Source organism: Lemur catta, chromosome 13, assembly GCF_020740605.2.
Source record: "Lemur catta isolate mLemCat1 chromosome 13, mLemCat1.pri, whole genome shotgun sequence".
Classification (NCBI taxonomy): Eukaryota; Metazoa; Chordata; class Mammalia; order Primates; family Lemuridae; genus Lemur; species Lemur catta.
The window spans coordinates 66,846,645-66,867,019 of NC_059140.1; the positions used below are offsets into that span (position 1 = coordinate 66,846,645).

At 38.9% G+C, this 20,375-nt stretch overlaps 1 long non-coding RNA gene across 1 annotated transcript in view; it reads left to right on the plus strand.

The window, feature by feature from the left end:
* Nucleotides 1–20,375, plus strand: part of LOC123649208 — a 214,827-nt gene that overhangs the window by 96,790 nt on the left and 97,662 nt on the right. Inside the window, exons 2-3 of the long non-coding RNA XR_006738913.1 lie at nucleotides 11,206–11,306; nucleotides 14,994–15,159. This is a non-coding gene — a long non-coding RNA (uncharacterized LOC123649208). The remainder of the gene's footprint in view (nucleotides 1–11,205; nucleotides 11,307–14,993; nucleotides 15,160–20,375) is intronic.

Here is a 20,375-nt window from a genome sequence, read left to right on the forward strand (position 1 = left end):
TAAGTGTCATAATAGTCAAAAAGTTCAAAAATTTAGAAATTTGATACAGTAAAAATGTCACAGTAAGCTAAGATTAATTTATTATTGAAGAAAGATGAATTTTTTTAAATAAACTTAATGTAGCCTAAGTATACAGTGTTTACAAAGTCTGCAGTAGTTTACGGTAATGTCCTGGCTCTTCACATTCACTCACTATTCACTCCCTGACTCACCCAGAGCAGCTTCCAGTCCTGTAAGCTCCCTTCACGGCAAGTGCTCTATACAGGTATACCATTTTTTTCTTTTATACTATCTTTACAGTATACCTTTTCTATGGTTAGATATGTGTAGATACACAAATACCATTGTGTTACAGTTACCTACAGTATTCAGTACAGTAACATGCTGTACAGGTATGTAGCCAGGAGCAATAGGCTATACTATACAGCCTAAGTGTGTAGAAGGATGTACCGTCTAGGTTTGTATAAGTACATTCTGTGATGTTCACACAATGACAAAATCACCTAATGACACATTTCCCTGAATGCATTCCTGTCATTACGTGATGCATGACTGTACTTTATTCACTTTTTTTTTGGTTGCTTCAGGAAGGAGGATGTATCTTTCGGAAGTGGAGATCCCAAAATACTCTTGAAATACATCAGTTAAACTGCCCTATCATGACACCTGCAGCATCTCTGGAGAATAATTTTAGAGAGAGATGGAACTTTATAGAAAACTGAATTCTTATTTTACAAATGTGGAAATAGAGAATCAGGGAGGTTGAATACTGTGTCTAAGGCCTCAAAGTTTGTAGAGGCAAAGTCAGAATCCAGGGCTTCATATTGGGGCATATTCCATCATGAGAAACTCTTAAATAACAGAATGCTATTAATTAATCTCACTGATTGAATGTGAATTCCCTTTAGGGTATGTTTTATTTTATTTTTATTTTTTTTATTTCAGCATATTATAGGGGTACAAAAGTTTAGGTTATGTATATTGCCCTTGCAGCCCCCCTCCCCTGAATCAGAGCTTCAAGCGTGTCCATCCCCTAGATGGTGAGCATCACATTCATTATGTATGTATATGCCCCTCCCCTCCCCCCCACATCTGCCCGACACCCGATAAATGTTATTCCTATATGTGCTCTTAGGTGATGACCAGTGAAACCAATTTGATGGTGAGTACATGTGGTGCTCATTTTTCCATTCTTGGGATACTTCACTAGAATGAGTTCCAGCTCTATCCAGGAAAATACAAGAGGTGCTATATCACCATTGTTTCTTATAGCTGAGTAGTACTCCATGGTATACATATACCACATTTTATTAATCCACTCATGTATTGATGGGTATATTTTATTTTTTTAAAAATAATATTTTTTTGGTTTAATACCAGATCACAATTAACCAAAATTTTGCTTTATTATTATATATATTTAAAATTATTCTTTCAAAAAGAAAGAGTCAAACTATAAGAAAACAATAAGTTATTTAGTATCTAATTATTTTTAAGAACAACACATTTCAGGCTCTGCCTTGGAGTCAGTACACAATCAACCCAATAATCTATGTACACAACTTGGTATAATGAGAATTGGTTTTCAGAGTCCCTCAGAATGACCTTAACCTTCTGCAACATATTGCATCTTCAAAGAAAAATGCTTTTTATACAGATATACTACAATTATTTTCTAAGGCAAAAAAGTGAGCTAATATATAGGATGAATATTTCTCTCTTAGATGTAGGTATATATTCCTGGAGGAGAAACTGATACATGAACACTCCACTCACGATTTTTTCTTTGGTATTAACATTGCTAATTTTGGCAAATCAAATTTAGAGAACTCTCAATCAGAAAATATAGTAATGGTAGCATTAGAAATATAGTAATCAAGGTTTTTATTATCCTTAGTTTATTTCCTCAGATAAACCAAATATTAATAATTATAATACTATAAAGAATGCTATTTTCAAAAACCTAAGCAGATTTTAATAGGGGTGTCAGTTGTACACTTGGAAAGTCTGTAAACAGCCACATCACAGAAGGAATTATATATTCCAGGATGATCTTGTTGCAAAGAGAAGTCAGAAAATTTTTGAGAACATTCTTAGCTTCACTGCTCTTGGTAATGCCAGATCTTAAAAATATAGAAATATGGAAGAACATTTTGGCTGAAGTACAACTTGGTACTTTTAAATATTCAGTTTGTATAAACTAAAGTCAATCACTGACTAATATTTACCTATTACCATTCCAGTGACTGCTTCTGAAAGCAGGGAGGCTGTATTCTTTTTGAAAGTTGGACCTTTAATCAATCAATCAAGTGTGAAATAAAATACTGTGATGCTACAGATGCTAGACTTGCATTTCATTATGGTTTGTAGACATTTCTCTGCTTTTTCATAACAAAATTTTATGAAAGGTTAAATAAATAATAAGTTATTGGTATTGCCTATAATTACACCATGAGTCTTTAGGGCATCTATAGTGGAGTTGCATCACACATACTTTCAATTTATGTGAATTCAACAATACATGCTCAGCCAAAGGTTCAAGAAGGAGAAATCATTTAGAAGGCTAAAAGATGCTCTTGGTTAACTTGAATTCTTTAAAGTGATAATGACTTTAAAGTATTGCTTCTGTTAGGCGCACTTTAGCACCCCAAGGTTCCTCAAATTGTGAAAAACATTATTGAAGCCGTTTGTTATCTCCTTACCCCAATGCTAGGCATCCTTTAACCTTGTCACTGGGTAAGCCAAGGAATTTCCAAGGGATAATTTTGGCCATATGCAATCTCCCTTTTCCTTAACAGCTGATATCTGGATAATGTGAATCTATTGTATATTGGACATAAGAATAAAAAGAAATCATGTGAAGAAGTCATGTAAAGAGCAGGATGCCTGGTACTCCTTCAGAATTTCCTCATAAAATAACCAAGTATCTGAATCACAGAGCAAACTGTAACAAAAAGTTTATGCTCTGTACCCAAGCAAATACTTTGTTTAGCAGATTAATTTCTTCTGATTTGCAACTGCTTTTAAGCTGGTAATAGTTTTTCTTTAGTTACATACACTGTATTGCAATTTTAATGCTTACCAAAAATAGTGTTAATTAGCCATAAGTTAAGACAGATAAATTGCAGAATAATTTGCAAAATACACACTTAAAGTATTAAAATCTTCATTGTTTTCTTTCTGGTTGTTCTGCGTATCCAGAAGTACTAGGCTTTTGCTGTGGATGATCAATTAAAAATCTGTACAAAATGCCTCATATATACCATGAAGTCCATATATGTAGTTCTACTCCCTATTTGATTCAGATTCAACTTATTGAATACCTATGATATGCCAACACAGGGCTAGTATTGTAGAACATTCGGAAAACACAAAAAATGAATAAAAATACAAAAATAAAATGAAATGTGTTGTATTTGGAATTTGTCAGTGGTTTGTTGTTGTTGTTTTCCTTCTACTGCTTCAGCAAGATAAGGCTTATGGAGGATGCAAAGACTGTAGTAAGAGAGTGGACATGGGGCATCCTCCTCCTTGTCTTTGTTATTACTGTTAGTACAACAAAACTCACAGGTATCTGCTAAGAACTGTCCTTCCCAAGTACTGTACTAGGATTAATGGTGATATCTGCAAAAGGAAACGCCTGCTCTGGTCGCCAAGATGAGCTGCAGGTCTGGGGATGAAAGTGGGTGCAATAGATGGGGAATAATGAAATTAATGAAGAAACTTGGGACTTTTAGAAGAAAGTCCAGAAATTATGAGGAAGGGTTATATTAATTGTCTATATAGAGGCAGGAAAACAAAAGCCCTTGTTGGACCTTTATACTGGACTATAACATGGTAAAGAGAATAAGTCTGGAAAAGGAGCCCCCAGTTTATGGTGAAAACGAGCTATTTCAAATTAACTGGAGACCATGGTTAGAAGTATATTTTATGAGGTCTCTGGTTAGGATTAAGAATAAACTAAGTGTTATCAGAACACTAAGGACCATATAGATAAAGAAACTGAATAGCCAATACACTTAAGAAGAAATACAAATAATGGACAACGTATGGAAACACAATTCTGTAGTAGCCATTAGTGCTTTTCACTAAGATTTTTATTTCTGCTACCAGGCATCGCACTGGGCTTGCTCTAGGCGATGAAATACATGAGAAATGGTGTACATCATTTATAGCAGGAAGCACTAACTGTCAGTGCTGATTCACTGAACTCTTTTCTTTCTGCCATTGCTAATACTCCAGAGAGAGCAGTTGCTCCCTGAGCTGGGTCCCCGGTGAGAATGGCAGAGACCCCAGCCAACCCATGACGGGGATCTAGCAAGCAAGAAATAAGCTTCTGATGAGTTAAGCCTACCTCGCTCACCATGACTGATGCAAACGTCCACAGCAATCAGAGACACACACATTCAAGTAACAAACAATTCCTTTCCATTGTTTCCAGAGTTTTTGAAAGCAGTTTGTTTTTTTAATTATCGAAACAAGACATACTAATTGTAGCTAATTATACATAGATTTATACAATACATAAAAGAATGAGGGGAAAAAAGCCTTTAAAATCTTAGCCTCAAGAGCTAATTGGCAGTGGACCTCCCATCATGAGTAATGACTAATCTGTTTAACTTTTTTATTAAATTTTCTGTTTAGTGTGCTATTTTCTTCATTTCTAGAAATTCTCTCTGGTTCTTTTCAAAATTTGCTGCTTCTTTTTCGTATTACTCTCTCTTTGACCTAGGGTTCCTATTTTTTTTTTAAATCCAAATTATGGTTACTTCTAGAAAGGAGGGAAGACAAAGGAAGCAGAAGACGTGCCTATATTAACTTAATGGTTGTTCCTTTTGCAAGTAATCTGGTTTATTCTCTGATTGTTTTATATGTTTCTATTAATATTTGTTGGTGTTTTGCAGTTTTTCTTTCTTTTTTTTTGACTGTAGACATGAATATATTTTGTTTGAAACTCACTGATTCTTATTTTTCATTAATTATGGAAAACTGAGCCATTATCTCTTTTGAATTTCTCTTCTACTTCTCACTTTCCTATTTCTGGAACTCTTATAGACATTTTTTTCCAATGAAATGGTATTTTCATTTTTTAAACTTTTTTTATTTCAGCATATTGTGGCGGTGCAAATGTTTAGGTTACATATATTGCTTTTGTCTCACTCGAGTCAGTGCTTCAAGTGTGTCCATCCCCCAGACAGTGTGCACTGCACCCATTAGGTGTGAATATACCCATCCCCTTCTCCCCCTCCCATGACACTTTTTTGGACCTTCTCAATCTGCCCTCCATGTTTCTTAACTTCTCTATTTTCCATCTCTTAATCTATATGGGGTACTTTATGAGTAATTCCTTTTCTCAGTTTTCTAATTATCTCTCTGGCTGTCTCTAACCAACTAGTTCAACTGAACATCAAGTTTTTACCTTTGATGACTATAGTTTTCATTTCTAAGGCCTCTGTTGCATTTAAAATTTTTCTATTCTTTTTCATAGCAGTTGGGCTCTTTGTTACCTTATGGTTTTTGTTTTTTCTTTGGCACATTATTTTTAAACTTAATTGTTTTATAGATCACTTATGATTAACAATATTTATTGAAAACATGCAATGTGAAAGACTCTGCTGTAGGCACGAGAATGTAGCAATGAACAAACTGGTAAAAATCTTTACCCTCTGGGGCTTACTTTCTAGTGAGGAGAGATAGATAATAAACAAAGACAATATTCAGTATGTTAGATGATGATAAATTTGATGGGGAAAAATAAAGCAGGGAAGAGTGTGTGTGGTGCAATTTTAAAGCGTGGTCCGGGAAGCCCTTATTGAGATGACAATATTTGAGCGGAGATTTGCAGGAGGTGAGAAAGAAGGCATGTGGGTATTTAGGAGAGGAACAGTTTGGGCAGAGGGAATGGTACAGGCAAAAAAGAAAATTGATGTGGGAGAATGCCTGATGTGTTAGAGGGACAGCAGGAAGGTCATCGTGGCTGAAGTCAAGTGAGTCAGGGGAGAAGAGTAGGAGATGAGGTGGGGGAGAGTGAGGGGTCCAGTAACACAGGGCTATGGGCCATTGTAATGGTTTCTGTTTTATCTCCTCTGAAGGAATTAGAAAGCCATTGGAAGGTTTGGGCTGAGGAGTGGCATGACCTAACACATGTTTAACAGGATCATTCTCTCTACTGTGTTGAGAGGAGATTAAAGCGAGCAAGGAAACAAGTGGGAGGTCACTAGGGAGGCTCCTGCACTGTTCAGGTGAGAGATAATGGTGGATTGGCCCATGGTGGTGAGCAATGGCTGGGACCACTGATGCTAGAAAAAGGACATAGACTGCACTTCAGTGTGGACATTCAGAGACTCGGGACCATCACTATAATGCTTTCGATTGTCATTGAACTCCTAAGTCTTCATGTTATGCTACAAACTGGGGCTACAGAAAATTATCACTTAAAAAAAGGGAGAAGCTAGGTAGATGTATTTATGCATTCCATTTCTATTTCTCAATGCTATAATTTCAAAGTAGTTTTTTAAAATAAAATTCATTCAGTAGTATAAATACAAAAACATTATCTCATGCATATGAGATACAATACGAAATAAGAACGCAATCTTTGAGTAAGTCATTAGGGTTTGAGTTACTTAGTGATTCTTTTGCTTTGGGTTTCTATTAATAAATAGTGAGAGTTCATGCCTGCCAAAAGTAACAACCAATCATTTTAAAGACAATAATTAAGGTATTCAGAAAAATAATACCAATATTATAACTTAGTTCTGGTCTAGAACTTGAAATAAATTATCCTGAGGATAAAGAAATTTAAAAAATTGAGATTTATTGTTATTCTGGGTAAATATGAAGGGCCAATAGTTTGATTAGAACTATAGATTCAGGTTCTGGTAACTTTGTGAGTCAACATTTCTTTCTATGTAAGTTGAGAGGGTTGAATTACATCTCTCTTCTAGTTTGAAAATTCAATTATATAATTTTCTTTTACAAAAAAATCATGCTACAGTACATACTTGTACACTCAATATATACATATGTATATTCCATAGATTTTGTGGAATCCTTAGGCTAAAACCTCAAACTGTTCTCTCATAGTTTATAGTGATACTAAATTAGTTGGCAAAAAGTGGAACTGCCCATCTATAGATGTAATATACTACAGGTTTAAAATAGAGATTTCATACCATAGTGAAACTTTTCATTGAGAAGGCAGGGGGCATAATTTTTCAAAAATTACAAACCTAACACTATTTAAAAAGAGCGAAAAACATAATGACTTCAACTATAGCCAAAGAGCTGGCAGTATCTGTATTTTCTTTCTTCAAAAAAGACTATGCTAAAAAATATTCAAATTGATATCCATCATTCCTGGATCTTCATAACATTTAGGATCAATGTACTGACAACACTGGCCTATCTTTTTCCTCTCATGGGTATATTTCAAAACAGATGCATGTATTTTATTAAATTCTGTTTAGCTTCAAAACATGATCCATTCTTTTAAAATGTAGAAATTTCAATTACTGGTTTGTTGTAGGCAGGATTTTTTTGTTTTTTAAGATCTGATTTTTCCTTCTACCTTTCAACTGCAGAATGTGTATGGATATTGAGGGTACCTTGAAAAGAGTATAGCCCTTAACAGGGGCCAGTGTCTACCTGTACAGCTGACCCACCTCCCACCCCCAGGCCCAGTGGGCTGAGAGTAGAGCTAATAAGATGCCATAGCAGCCAGTGTGTCCCCAGCTTGCCCATGTGGCAACTGCCACCTATGAGAGGACTGCTCCAGTCTTCCTCCTGATCCCCAGGAAGCAATTTGGTTCCTTGGAAGTCCCCACAACAGATAGAAAGACAGGCATAGATAGACACAGAGGGATAGTTGATAAATAGACAGGTAGGTGGATAGAATATGATGAGAGAAAGCAGTTGCAGTCTTGCTAGCGTCAGAGCACGTGAGCCAGGATCCTGTGAACAATAAACTGAACAGCAGTAAGACGCAAGGAAAGGCTGCAATTGCACATGCCCTGCTCCTCGGGCCCACAGCGTGGGACATGGCGTTATTATGAGAAAAACCACAGGCAAGTAGAGTAAACAGTAATTCAAGGCAGAGAATCATAACATCTTGCTACCTTCATTTTGGCAAAGTCTGCTGAGGAGTTCATGCTACAATAAAGAAGGAGGTAGTATCCATCAGGGTGGCCTAGATGATACTGTGGTAACAACAACTCCCAAATCTTAGCAGCTAAAAACAATAAAGATGTATTTCTTGTTCATGCTCCATGTGTTCTTTTGCGCATACAGAGAATTCTATTCTTATTTTTGACTCAGCCACTGTTGTGGGAATTGCTGGTTACCAAGGCACAGGGAAGAGAGCTGCAGAGGGGCCTTGTGTCTCCAGTTAAGAGCTCCTGCAGGGAAGTGTCACCCAGCATTTCCTCTCTCAGCTTGTCATCAGAATGAGTCACATGGCCCTACCCAACCACAGGGGGACCAGAGAATGCTACTCTCCCACGTATCCAGATGGGGGAGAAACAGAAATTTAGATGAATGTTACTAAAGACAGCCACTGTCTGCCCTTTTGTTCAACAATATTCCATTTATCTTTTATCTCACGCAAAATAATCTCATCTGTACTCCATGTGAGAAAACCACTTCGATTTAGTCATCAGGCTCAAAGTTGAGAAAGTTTAGAATCCATGTGTGATCTCCAACCTCAAAACCTCAGTGTCTGGCCCCTAGCTTCACTGCTGCCAGCTCCCCAGCTCTGAAGGGAGAGGTTGCTCCTCTCCTCTAGCAGTCTTTGCAGAGACTGTGACTCCCAACATACTCTGGATCCTGCTGCCTTGGCTCGTCGCCCTGCCCTGCTGCTTTTTGTAGAGGAGAAATGGTTGAATGGCTGGAGGGAGAGGAGTGCAAGTTTAAGCTGGCACATTCTGCAAATATTTTTAAATGGCTAATACAACAAAGTGGTTGTGAGGATTTGTTGAAACAATGACTTTAACACTTTTTTGTGGGATGCCACCTAGCCATGCACGATAAAAATATTTAAATGTTCTGTTTCGGTTGTCTGTTCTGCAAAACAAACTACCCCCAAATTTAGCGACTTAAAACAAACACCATCTTAGTTATTAGCTTTCAATTCTGCAGTTCAAGTAGGGCTTGGCAGGGATATCTCATCCCTGTCCTCTATGGGCCAGCTGGGGTGGCTTAGCTGAGGCTGGAGCTCCACCTCCAGGGTGGCCCACTCACAGCCTGGCACCCTGATGCTGGCTGCAAGGGGTGAGCTTGGCTGAGCTGTTGGCTGGGGGCCGGGGTAGGTGCTTCTTATGCGCCCCCACCCCCACATGGCTAGCTGGGGCTTCATACAGCACTGAGGCCTCAGGATGGCCAGACTTCTCACAGGAGTGCAAAAGCACAAGTTGCCAGGTTTTCTTAAGGCTTAAACCTGGAGCTGGCAGACTGTCATCTCTGCTGCATTCAATTGAGGAAAGCAGGACACAGAGTCATCAAAGATTCAAGGGCAGGGAACCATACAAGGGTGTGAATACGGGGAGGCCTGATGCTTTGAAGCCTACCGAAGAAACAGTCTACTACAGGTTCATGTTATTTAACCCAACAGTTCTATCAACAGGACTCTAAGGAACTGATCTCAAATATGAAAAGTCATTTGTCCTCAAAGATGTTCCTAAGAGCTCTCAACATCAGTATTAGCAACAATGGAAACATTTTAAATGTCCACATACAGAGCAATGACTCACAACACATTCATAGAATAGGATAGTTTGTGACTATTAAGAATATTATGCAGACCTTTTAATGACATGAAATATGGTTATGGTAAATCATTAAATGTGAAGAAGAGTGGGATGCAAAATTGTATGTTACAATTTATAAAATAAATTATTGTATAAAAATTCATGCATATTTGAAAGAAGCACACTAAAATGCTAATAATTAGCCTGTTATCATGGCAGCTATATGAATAAATAGTTTCTTATTTTTGAATTTTGGTATTTTTTATGAATGTGCTTTAGTTTTATAATAGGCAAATAAAATGGAGCATTTTTTTAAATAGAGGAACCTGGGAAAGAAAGCTCTCTTAGTCCATTTTGTGCTGCTGTAACAAAATAGCTGAGACTAGGTAATTTTTAAAGAACAGAAATTTTATTTCTCACAGCTCTGGAGGCTGCAAGTGTGATATCAGGGAGCCAGCATGGTTGGGTTTGGGGAGGGCCCTTTTCTGGATTGCAGACTGCTGACTTCTCATTGTATCCTCACATGGCAGAAAGACAGCTAGCTAGTTCTCTTTCTTCTCCTAAAAGGACACTAACCCCATGCATGAGGGCTCTACCCTCATGGCCTAATTATATCCCAAAGAGCCCACTCCAAATACCATCACACTGAGATTAATCTTTCAACATGTGAATTTTGGGGGGATACAATATTCAGTCCACAGCACCTCCTCACCATTGGAACATTGGCCTTGGTGCATGTAGACCATTTATACTCTGTTTAACCTATGGGATGCTGAGATTCAGGGTTACTGTTCCCCCTCTACTTCTCTACTTGTAAAGTTTTCCTTGGTGATCCCTAGTTTATAACTGCATTGTATGGTGTTAGTGGTTCATATTCACAGCTCTTTTGTAGAACAATTTCTTACTTTGGGATAAGGGACCATATTATAAAAAAAAAAATATTTTTTTTGGTCCTTGTAAGTTGTCTCAAGTTGGGTCTCTGTTATTAGTAAACAAAAGTCATAGCTACATTTACCTTTAGTCTCTCTAAGCCATCGTTATCTTTTTTGCAGTAGGGCTCTAACAATGCTAAGTGAAATGATGAATGAAAAACTATTATTACCGAGGATTTAATGCTACAATTAAGCTGAATCCTTCTTGAGGGATCAATATTATAAAAATATGTGAGTGATTAAAGGACTTAAGAAACAAATTACTTTCTATTCCTGTGCAATTTGATTTGGTGACTGGACAGTTTTCGTGTTTTATATAGATTTACAAAATTTATTTCACTCTTAAGCTTTAATTTTGTTATATTTGATCTTTTTCTTTTCTCTCATCGTTTATCCTACTTTCCTATTCTTACTTTTCTATTTGTTTTAATTCCCAGCTCATTTCTTATCATCTATTTATTACTGTATTTTTTGATATTTGTTCATTTTACTAACCCTCAAATTTCCTTGTTTTCCTTCTAATTTTGTAGGCTTTGTACAGTGAGGATGCTTTTGGCTGCATGTAACAACCCCCTCCTCTACTCTGCACCAGACTCAGTGGCTGAAACAACACATGACTTCGTTATTTCATGTAAGATGCAGTCTGTGGGTATGGCATGTCTTTAGTTGGTTAAGTTAGAATCTAAACAAGATGTCAGAGACCCAAAGTTTTTCCACCTTCCTCCCTGGCCTCATTAGCTCTTGTTCCCTACATTCACAGATAGCTGTTCCAGTTGCCGTATCACAAGAAAACACCCAGCCAACAAGGAGGCATTCTCCTCGTTTGTGGCTTTTTATAATCAATGAATGCTTTCCTAGAAGCCCCCAGAGACTTTTTTCATGTCCCAGTAGCAAGAATTGCCCAAAATAACATATTTTAAACTAATTGTTAGCAAGCAGGTTAGGATTAATGTCACTGGCTTCAGAAATAAAATGCATAATTTTATGCTAATGAAAAGCAGCCTGTCCACATTGGAATTCCTTTGGGAATGTAGTGGACAAGGCATGCATAAAAGGATATAAGAATGTTTAATAACCCAGAAGCTGTGATACTGCCCCAAACAAAGCAGTACACTCTAGCAGCCCTTAGTTTTGCTCCCCAATGTTCTCACATGATGGTGTGAGTCTTTTGGCTCAGGTTTAAACCCTGGCTCTGCCAATTATTGCTTTGTGATATAGGAAATTAACTCAGTTTTCTTATCTGGAAGCAGGAATAATAATAGCACGTAATTCATAGGGTTGTTTTGAATATTAATATAAGAAAAACATTTAGGATGGTGCCTGGCTGCCTATAGGAAGTAATCAATGCATTGTACACACACATACATTTATTTATTCATTCAGATTTATATAAATTGACCCAAATAACAGGAATCAAGATATTGTCAAGGTATGTTACAATGAACACTGAATCCTCATTTCTATCTCCTTTTGTCTTGGTTCGAGCTCCCTGAAAACAGACTATAAGGTTGGCTTGCAAGAGGTTTATTGGGAAGTGCTCTTGGAAACGACCCCTGCCAGGATCACAGAGGGCTGGAGCAAGAGGGGGGAGTGGGGCTGCACTGCAGGGGCCTTAGAGGCCTCTTCTGACCACGTGGGGAGCTCTGGGGCTGACATAGCCCTTCCAGTAGGTTGAGTCATCCCAGATTGAGGAAGAGGACCGGGCCTCTGTACCCTTCCTATTGCATAATCATTCATGCAGACTGCAGGGAGAGGTGGGGGGATTTTGGGTGAGGCAGCTTCCTTTGGTGAGGGCAATTTCTAGAGAAGGATACAGCTTAGCCAACAGTCCCAGGCACTGGGGATTCAAACAGTATCTCAGTTCTGAGGGGCCAGGGATCTGGGCAACTCTCCAGAACATTTGCTCTGCCTTCCTTCCTATCTACCCTAGAAAATAATTTGCCATCACTCTGGCTAGAACAGAAACCCACAACACAAAGCTAAGGCATAGGATGAATTGCCCACAGCTTCTAATGCTAAGGCTTCTAGCTGCAGTGAAAAATCAGTCCCAGGTCAATGCAGCATCTGTTGGCGTGAGCCCAGAAACGGCTGAGCCAAAACCTCGCTGGGGAGACTGTAAGGCATCACCTACCTTTACATGTGGCCCCAGGATAGGAAACCTTGGAAAAGTCAGAACGCTTTGGTTTAAGAGAAAATAATCCTTAATATTATTTGAAAGCTTTGAAACAACAAGAGATATCGTGAATGAAGAGATGTCAGAGCATAATAGACTTCATATTCAAAAGTCAAAAATTTAGATAATTATACTGTTAATTATTGAGATTAAGTCTCACATTTTACCTCAAATGCTAATGTCCATTCTGTCTCAAACACACTTTTAAATTCAAATCCCTGCCTCCTGCTTAGCTCTCTTGGAACCAAGATCTTGAGCATGATAAAGGCATTATGTGTGCAAGGGTACACTGAAACCACAAGGGCCTATTTTGAATTGATTAACATATGCAATTTAGTGCATGTGCAACAGACGGCTTCCATTAAGTGGGTAATAAATATTTGCAATACTAAAAGAAAGTGGTGAAAAAGCAGCAACTTTCTGATGCTTGAGTCACATAGCCGACTACTGAGTTAATTAGAAAACAGCTGTAACACACAAAACATATGCAGAAGTCAAGGCTGATATTGAACTTGGAACTTCCATTTATGTTCCCTGGCTTTCCATTTCTGAATTTTGAAAAATACCTAGTGGAGTAGTCACAAGTACAAGAAAGTAAAGAGAATTAATCTTATTGAAGTAAAATTAATGAGCTGAAAGAGTAAAATCTTGATTATCAGGGAGGTAGAGCAAAGAAGGCAAAGTGATAAATGTTCAAAGTTTCTTTGAACTCTACAAAAGTTTGGAGAGCAATATGGTGTGGGGAGAAAGAATTGGATATATTGGTAGAAGACTTGGATTCTGCATGTGTTTTTTCACTTCCCAGCTGTGTGATCATGGATCTCAAACCCACGAATTCCTCAATTGACAAATTGAGGTGACTGGGTAAGGTAAGATCATGTGGTCACTAAGATTCCTTCCTGTTCATATTTATTTGTGCACATTTTTTACACTTACTTTCTAATGCTCTGATAGAAAATCAAATCGGCCTCTCATATTATGAATCAAATGTCAGAGAGCATCTCCTTTTGGGTATAACTTCCTCACCTTGAATTAGAACGTTTCTTCTTCTGATATATTTGTCCTGGGAGGAGTGTGGCTCTGGCTAAGTCTTTAGGTCATTCGATGATTTTTTAATAGAAAATATACCTTTAAATTGCTATAGACTTTAGAGATCCTAGAAATAGGAAAGAAGACTGAGATAATTAAAAAGCTTTTAAAAGTCATTTTGTTGCTATAAAACGTGTACAACATTTAGAAATGGTTCTCATGTTGTATTTTTCATTGATGGTTGTGCAGAAATTTTTTATTAAAGTGTAATCAAGGATTCCAATTTGAGTCAATGTTGAATCCATCGATGGGATGTACATGTTTGAGTCTTCCTAAGAACTGGTAGGTGGTATGGGTTTTCTAGGAAAATATTTTGCATAAGATATCAAGGCACTTCTTGAGAGAGATCTGAACTTTAAAGAAAGAGAACCAGTCATGGTAAGCTTTGTCCAATAACTGAAAAGTTAGAAGGATGAGGAAGTACTGAATACAGAACCTGCAGTTTATCTCTGGATCACATCTGAATCCTAGAGTATGACAGAGGAGCTGCAAGCTAAAAATAAGAAAACCCAACACTGTAGTAAGTTGTGGAGGGCAAGGCAGCAGGCTTCAGCACACACAAAGGTGTGCGAAGAAAGTCCTTGGAGCTCCCAGTGAGGGGTGGTTAGGGACCCCTTTGAGTTTCTGTTGGGAGCCTTGAAAACACGCTGAAGGAATCTGGATCAGGCAAGTGGTAGCTGAAAGGATACATCTCCAAGGAAAGGAAAGACATGTTTTGGGGGCTCTCCGAAAGAAATGGGTGAGACTGTGAGCAAAGGCTCACAGCAACAAATTCAGATGCGAGTAGAGAAAACCCATTTTGCTGCCATTAAAGGGATTCCATTTTAATTCCTAGTTGTGGTGCTGTCTGCTATATATTCCCCCCCCCACCCCTCGCAAACCAGTTTCCTTATCTTTTTGGAGATACAACTGTCAAGCTTTTATGGTTTCCTTTGCATTTAGGTGTGGCCAGAGGACTGAGTCCCGGCCAGTGGAATATAGATGGAAGTAATGTGGACCACGTCCTTGCTTGGCCTGTAGAAACCTCCCTTCACCGTCATCTGTCCTTTCTGGCAGGTGGAGTGGAGACGGCTGCACAGCCGCTTTGTCTAGGATGACCTAGGGAAGCACTGACTGAAGACAGCAGACCCACAAGATGGAAGAATCCTTCCAGAGAGCACCTTCCCTCCCTCCACACATGCGACCACCCACCACCACCAGGAACACCAGATGGAGCTGTCAGGTGAGCAAGAAATCATTGTGTTGCTTTTATTTGATGTCATTTTATTAAATTAAATCACTGAGATTTCAAGGCTTATCTGATACAGCAGCTAGCAAGCATTACATGAATACACCCAAGTCTCTGTGGCCTTAGGGAAACCAGTGACATACCCCTGACTGTAACACCAATTACTTGTGCACATTTTTTTCTTTTCTTTTTTTATTGTATTTTATATGCTGTTTTCTATGTGTGTGTGCTATTTAGGAGGCCCAAAGAATGAAATCCTTAAGGTTACAAGCTAGTGACTGATGGATTGGATGAGGCCACAGAAATTTTTGTTTGTCCTGTGCAGTAATTAAATATTGTTTAGATTTATTGTCAACACCCGCACACTAATGCATGCACATACACACACATATCTGGCTTCTCTGGAAAAAAACAAAAAGACAAAAACCAGAATATGTCCTAACACCGCATGGCGGTGCGTGGCTGGGCTGTGCTGAGGCTGTGCCTGCTGATGGGGTGAGCCTTGTCCTCCATTCCCCGTCCTCAGCCCTCCTGACTGCATCAGGGCCAGTCCACCTCCCTCGTTCGTGTTCTCTGCCAGGTCTCTGGAACCCTCAGGACTTGCTAGCCCTTTTCTTTAGAAATAGTGCTTACACTTTCTGGGATGTGTTTGCAGTTATTTTGTTTCTCCCAATGACACTTCAAATGCCATTCTAAGCTCTACAGGGAAGGATGGCTCACTTTTACTCCTTTCGATTATTTCATATCATGCGCTGTTCTACTGGGTACAGAATGGGCACTTCTCCTGAAAGCTGAAACTTGTCAAGCTTTTCCCTTGGTTTTCTGCTTAGAGGGCTTTTTTAATTTTTAATGTTTTTTGAGGCAGAGCCTCACTCTGTTGCCCAGGCTGGAGTGCAGGGCTTTTAATCTCTCCAAAATGTCTGCAGTGGAGCTTCCCTGCTGCATTTCTTTCTAATCCATTTGAATCCTTACACCTGAGCTCTTGTGCAGATCCAGGCCGTGAAGGCAGTGAGTGTCAAAACCAGGGAGCCACCAAGAAGGGTGACCCATCACCCACTCGGGGATCTGGAACTCTCAATTACTGCAGACCCCACTGCACTAGCAAGGGAACAGGAGAGAGGACACCCGACCGTTCGCTCCTCACACAGACAGATAAGGGTGGGAAATGGTGGGTGGGTGACGCTCTTCTTTAAGGATAGAGTGGGGAAGAGTGTTTCTTTACAAGTTTTGCCTGGGGGGGGTGAGGCATGTAAAGCTTGTCTTAAGAAGAAGCACTTGACATGATTACACGTGTAATTACATGAGTAATATGCTCTAAGGTAACAACTCACGGGAACAACATAATATCCTTTATAGCCTAAGAAATCTGAGCAAATGGCTTGAATTCTTCAATTATGATTATTTTTGTTTAATTTTAATTGTTTAATTATTATTTTTGTTTGATTTTAGAGACAGTTTCTTTTTCTCGTAGTTCTCTCTTCATGACCTTACTCAAATTTACGTTTCTTTCTCCCAAGTCTAAATGAATGAGTCAGATCTATGTTAAGTCAGGGCCAAAGAGAGAAATGGACACTATGTAATGAAAATAATTTCAAAGTCCAGCAAAATTCAGCTTGAGTTTTTCCCTTTTCCACCTAGCATGCTAATCTCCATGTGGCTTCTGAGGCAGAATCTGCCCTGATCAAACCCTTTCCTCCTCCCAGGCCAGGGTTGTGCTTTCAACTGCGGTTTGGAATTGACTCTCTCACCTTCCTGGCTCATGTGCTTTCCTATAAACAAATTACGCTTCACATTTTTTTTTTTCTTTCAGACTAGCTCTGTGATTCAAGTTTCATTTTCTATTCCTGGATATTTAAAGGCAAGTCTGCAGATCAATGTCAGCCATTGGATTGCTGGTGAGGGCCAATTTCTTGAGTAGGCTATTTGCAGAACGGGTTCTTTTAAGTTCCAGCCTGTTCCACCAGACAGGCCCCTACCCTGAAGGTGGAATTTGTTCAGGCATCGTAATTCTTACAGCATATAACAAATACTGCGGGGTCAATCTCACTGATTTGTGAGACTGTTTTCAGTACCAATTGGGCACTGATTGGGACTTCTACAGAGTCTCTAATGTTATCAGTTCGGTAAATCTCAAATGTTAGCTAAACCGTTTCTGACACATTCCAACCTTGACTTTCTTCTTTTCTAATTATGTGCAGAAATAGAATGAATGTTTATTTCACAAGCCCTATAATGCGGCAATTCTAGGAGGTTAGGATGATACTTTTTCTACTGCTAGATATGACAGGTGACAGGATTAGGAGAAAGAAAACAACTCTGATTACATTTTTCTTACCATTTTTGATAATAGGCAAATGTGGGATTTGGATATAAGCTAATTTATATATATTTGTATTGGTGTACGTATGTTCCTTGTTTTGTGCATGTTATATGGAATCTGCTTCATTATTTTGTCGTCACAGCTCATATACATAACCATAACACACAGTTGTGTACAGATGATTGACAACAAGAGAAATCTTGCAGATGGCAAATGAATCTGATGTTCCATCCGGTGTCAGCTTGTGGTCCCCTGCAAAATCCTATTTGTCTGTGAAATTTGGATTTGTGTAGACTTTGTCCTATGTCTAGTAAAAAATGATATTCCCTCACTTTAAGCATGTTTCTTAGAATTTGTCTTTCCTGATCCTTGATTATTATTGAAATCCAGGTGCTGGAAAATGATTACTGGGATGTTTATAATTCAGAAAAGGAAGGATAAGAAGAGTTTAAGGAAGCAAAGAGGTTTCTGAGTAATATGATTATCAAAGAGAATAAAGCTCACAATCTCTGGCCTCCATAAGTAATGTAAACATCAGTGGTCACGGAGGTAGCCATGGAGTTGAAATTGGAGTTGCAAAAAGGTTTTTCTCCTCTTCCCTGGAACCCAGCTATGTTTAGTAACTGCTATGGTCTGAATGTTTGTGTCTCCTCAAAATTCATATGTTGAAACTTAATCACCAACGTGGCGGCATTAGGAGGTGGGGACTTTGGAAAGTGATTAGGTCCTGAGGGTGGAGCCCTCATGAATGGGATGGATCCCCTTGTAAAAGAAGCCCCAGAGGATGCAGTAAGAAGGCACTTTCTATGAACCAGAACTGGGTCCTCACCAGTCACTGAATTTGTCAGTGCCTTGATCTTAGACATCTCAGCCTCCAAAACTGTGAGAAATAAGTTTAATCCCCAAGAACCAAATGGTGTGGGGATGGTGAGAGGGATAGTACATCAGACTTCCTTAGCATCTTTCCCAAATTTGGAGTTACAAGTTGGCCAGCTCTGCAGAACTGTAAAACTGGCTTTAGTTCTCTGTGGATTTCCTTACAAAATGCTGCACTATCCATGCCCTTGATAAACACTTGATGATACAGTGTGGAAAACCGTGGATGCCCATGACTCTGAGTCTGAGGTGATTCAGAAGAGTCAGACTGTGTCAACAAGTTTTAGAAATGCCTCAACCAATTTCTCTCACACATACTTTGCTTTTAACATACGCACAGAAGTGATCTATGATAAAAATCCATGGCTAATTTAGCTTGGCTCTTTTGTTAATTCTAAAATACAATGTTCAACAGATTAAAAGCATTACATCATAGTCTACAAACATAGTGTATTCAATTCAGTATAATCACTGGTGTCTTCAATGTACTAGGTAAATGCCTAGTACAAGATAGAGGTAAATGTTTGCCTGCCTCTAGAGGCCAAGTTCAGAACATTAGGTCATAGTGTGTTCTAGCAACATTGTTTTAAAAATGCCTTTGTTGCAGACAAGCATGACAAGACCACTATCTCTCTTTGGTGACTACAACCTGAGAAAGAAAAGTCATAACAATAATAATAACTATTACTATCATAATGTCATGTTAAATTTGTTGCACTTTACAGTTTGCACAACTCTTTCACTAATTTATAACATTCCTAGGAGGTCAGAATTGCTATTATTCCCTCATTACATGTAAAAACAGAGCTCAGATAAATCCTCATGTCTATTTGCTGATTTATGGTGGGTTTCCCGGGAAAAAGTGTCTGAGTTGGAAATATTTGTGCAAGACATTTATTGGTGAGTACTCTCAGGAACCACACCCTCTGGGACCAAGTAGGAGCAGGATTGGGCATAGGGACAGGTTGAGCTGCAATGTATTCACAACAAAGGCCTCTAATGATCCCATGGAGAGCTCTAAAGTTGGGACAGCCATTCAGAGATGTCGTCAATTGAGGCAAGGGTCCAGGCCTATGTGCTTCTGCCTCAAGTAGTCATGAGATGTGGACTATCTCCAGGGAGAGGGTGTGATCTTATATGAGGCCACTCCCTTCAATCCATAGCAGTTCCTGAGGAGGGTCTCCGCTATGAGCCATCAGCTGCCAACACTTAGGATAGCTGGCAATATGAGCATTGGTTCTGAAGGCAGGATTTGGGTGGTGCAGCAGAGCATCTACTAAAGCCTGCTCAGATCCACTTGCTTCATAGGATAAGGTCACCCCCTCTGGGAACAGCTCCTCCATGGTGCTGGCTGGATGGTTCTGGTAATAGCAGGAGCTTCTTTGTCCTCTAACAGCAGGGTTGAGTAGTTGATAGAGAGACAGTATGGCACACAAAGCCTAAAATATTTTCAGGAGGAATTTGCCAACCCCTGGTCTAGCTAGCTGACATGTGATTAACAATTGGATCATGAAAGCAACAAGTTTGGTATATTTAGAAGGGAAGTTATAAATGAAAAGCTTTTATTTGATGATAACATACAAAAGCTTTTCAGGAAAAAAATGTACTCTTTCTTCTAAATATTTTGCAACGCATCTCTAGTCTCAGCTTTCTCTTGAATTTCTGGGATTTTTCTCACTTTCTTATTTCCCTCTAAAGGCCTGTTTGGTTTGGGTGTTTATTCTGTAGATTGAACTCATGTCACACTTCCCTAGCCAGGGCTTACGAAAGTCTGAGTCTTCCAAGTTCTTGCAGCATTTTGATGTACTCTGCTTTGTAATCTTTTCCTTTTAAACACAGTCAGTAGCTTAATCCCCATATTCTGTTCCTATAGCCCTCTAGTGCAGGGTCCTAGGGGGATTTGCTTCTCTCCTTTGCTAGGAACATTGAACAATAACAATATGAATATAAGAAATTACGTCTGGCTTCACTCTAGGATCATTTGTCTTCTACGGGTGCCAGTGAAGTTGTCGGG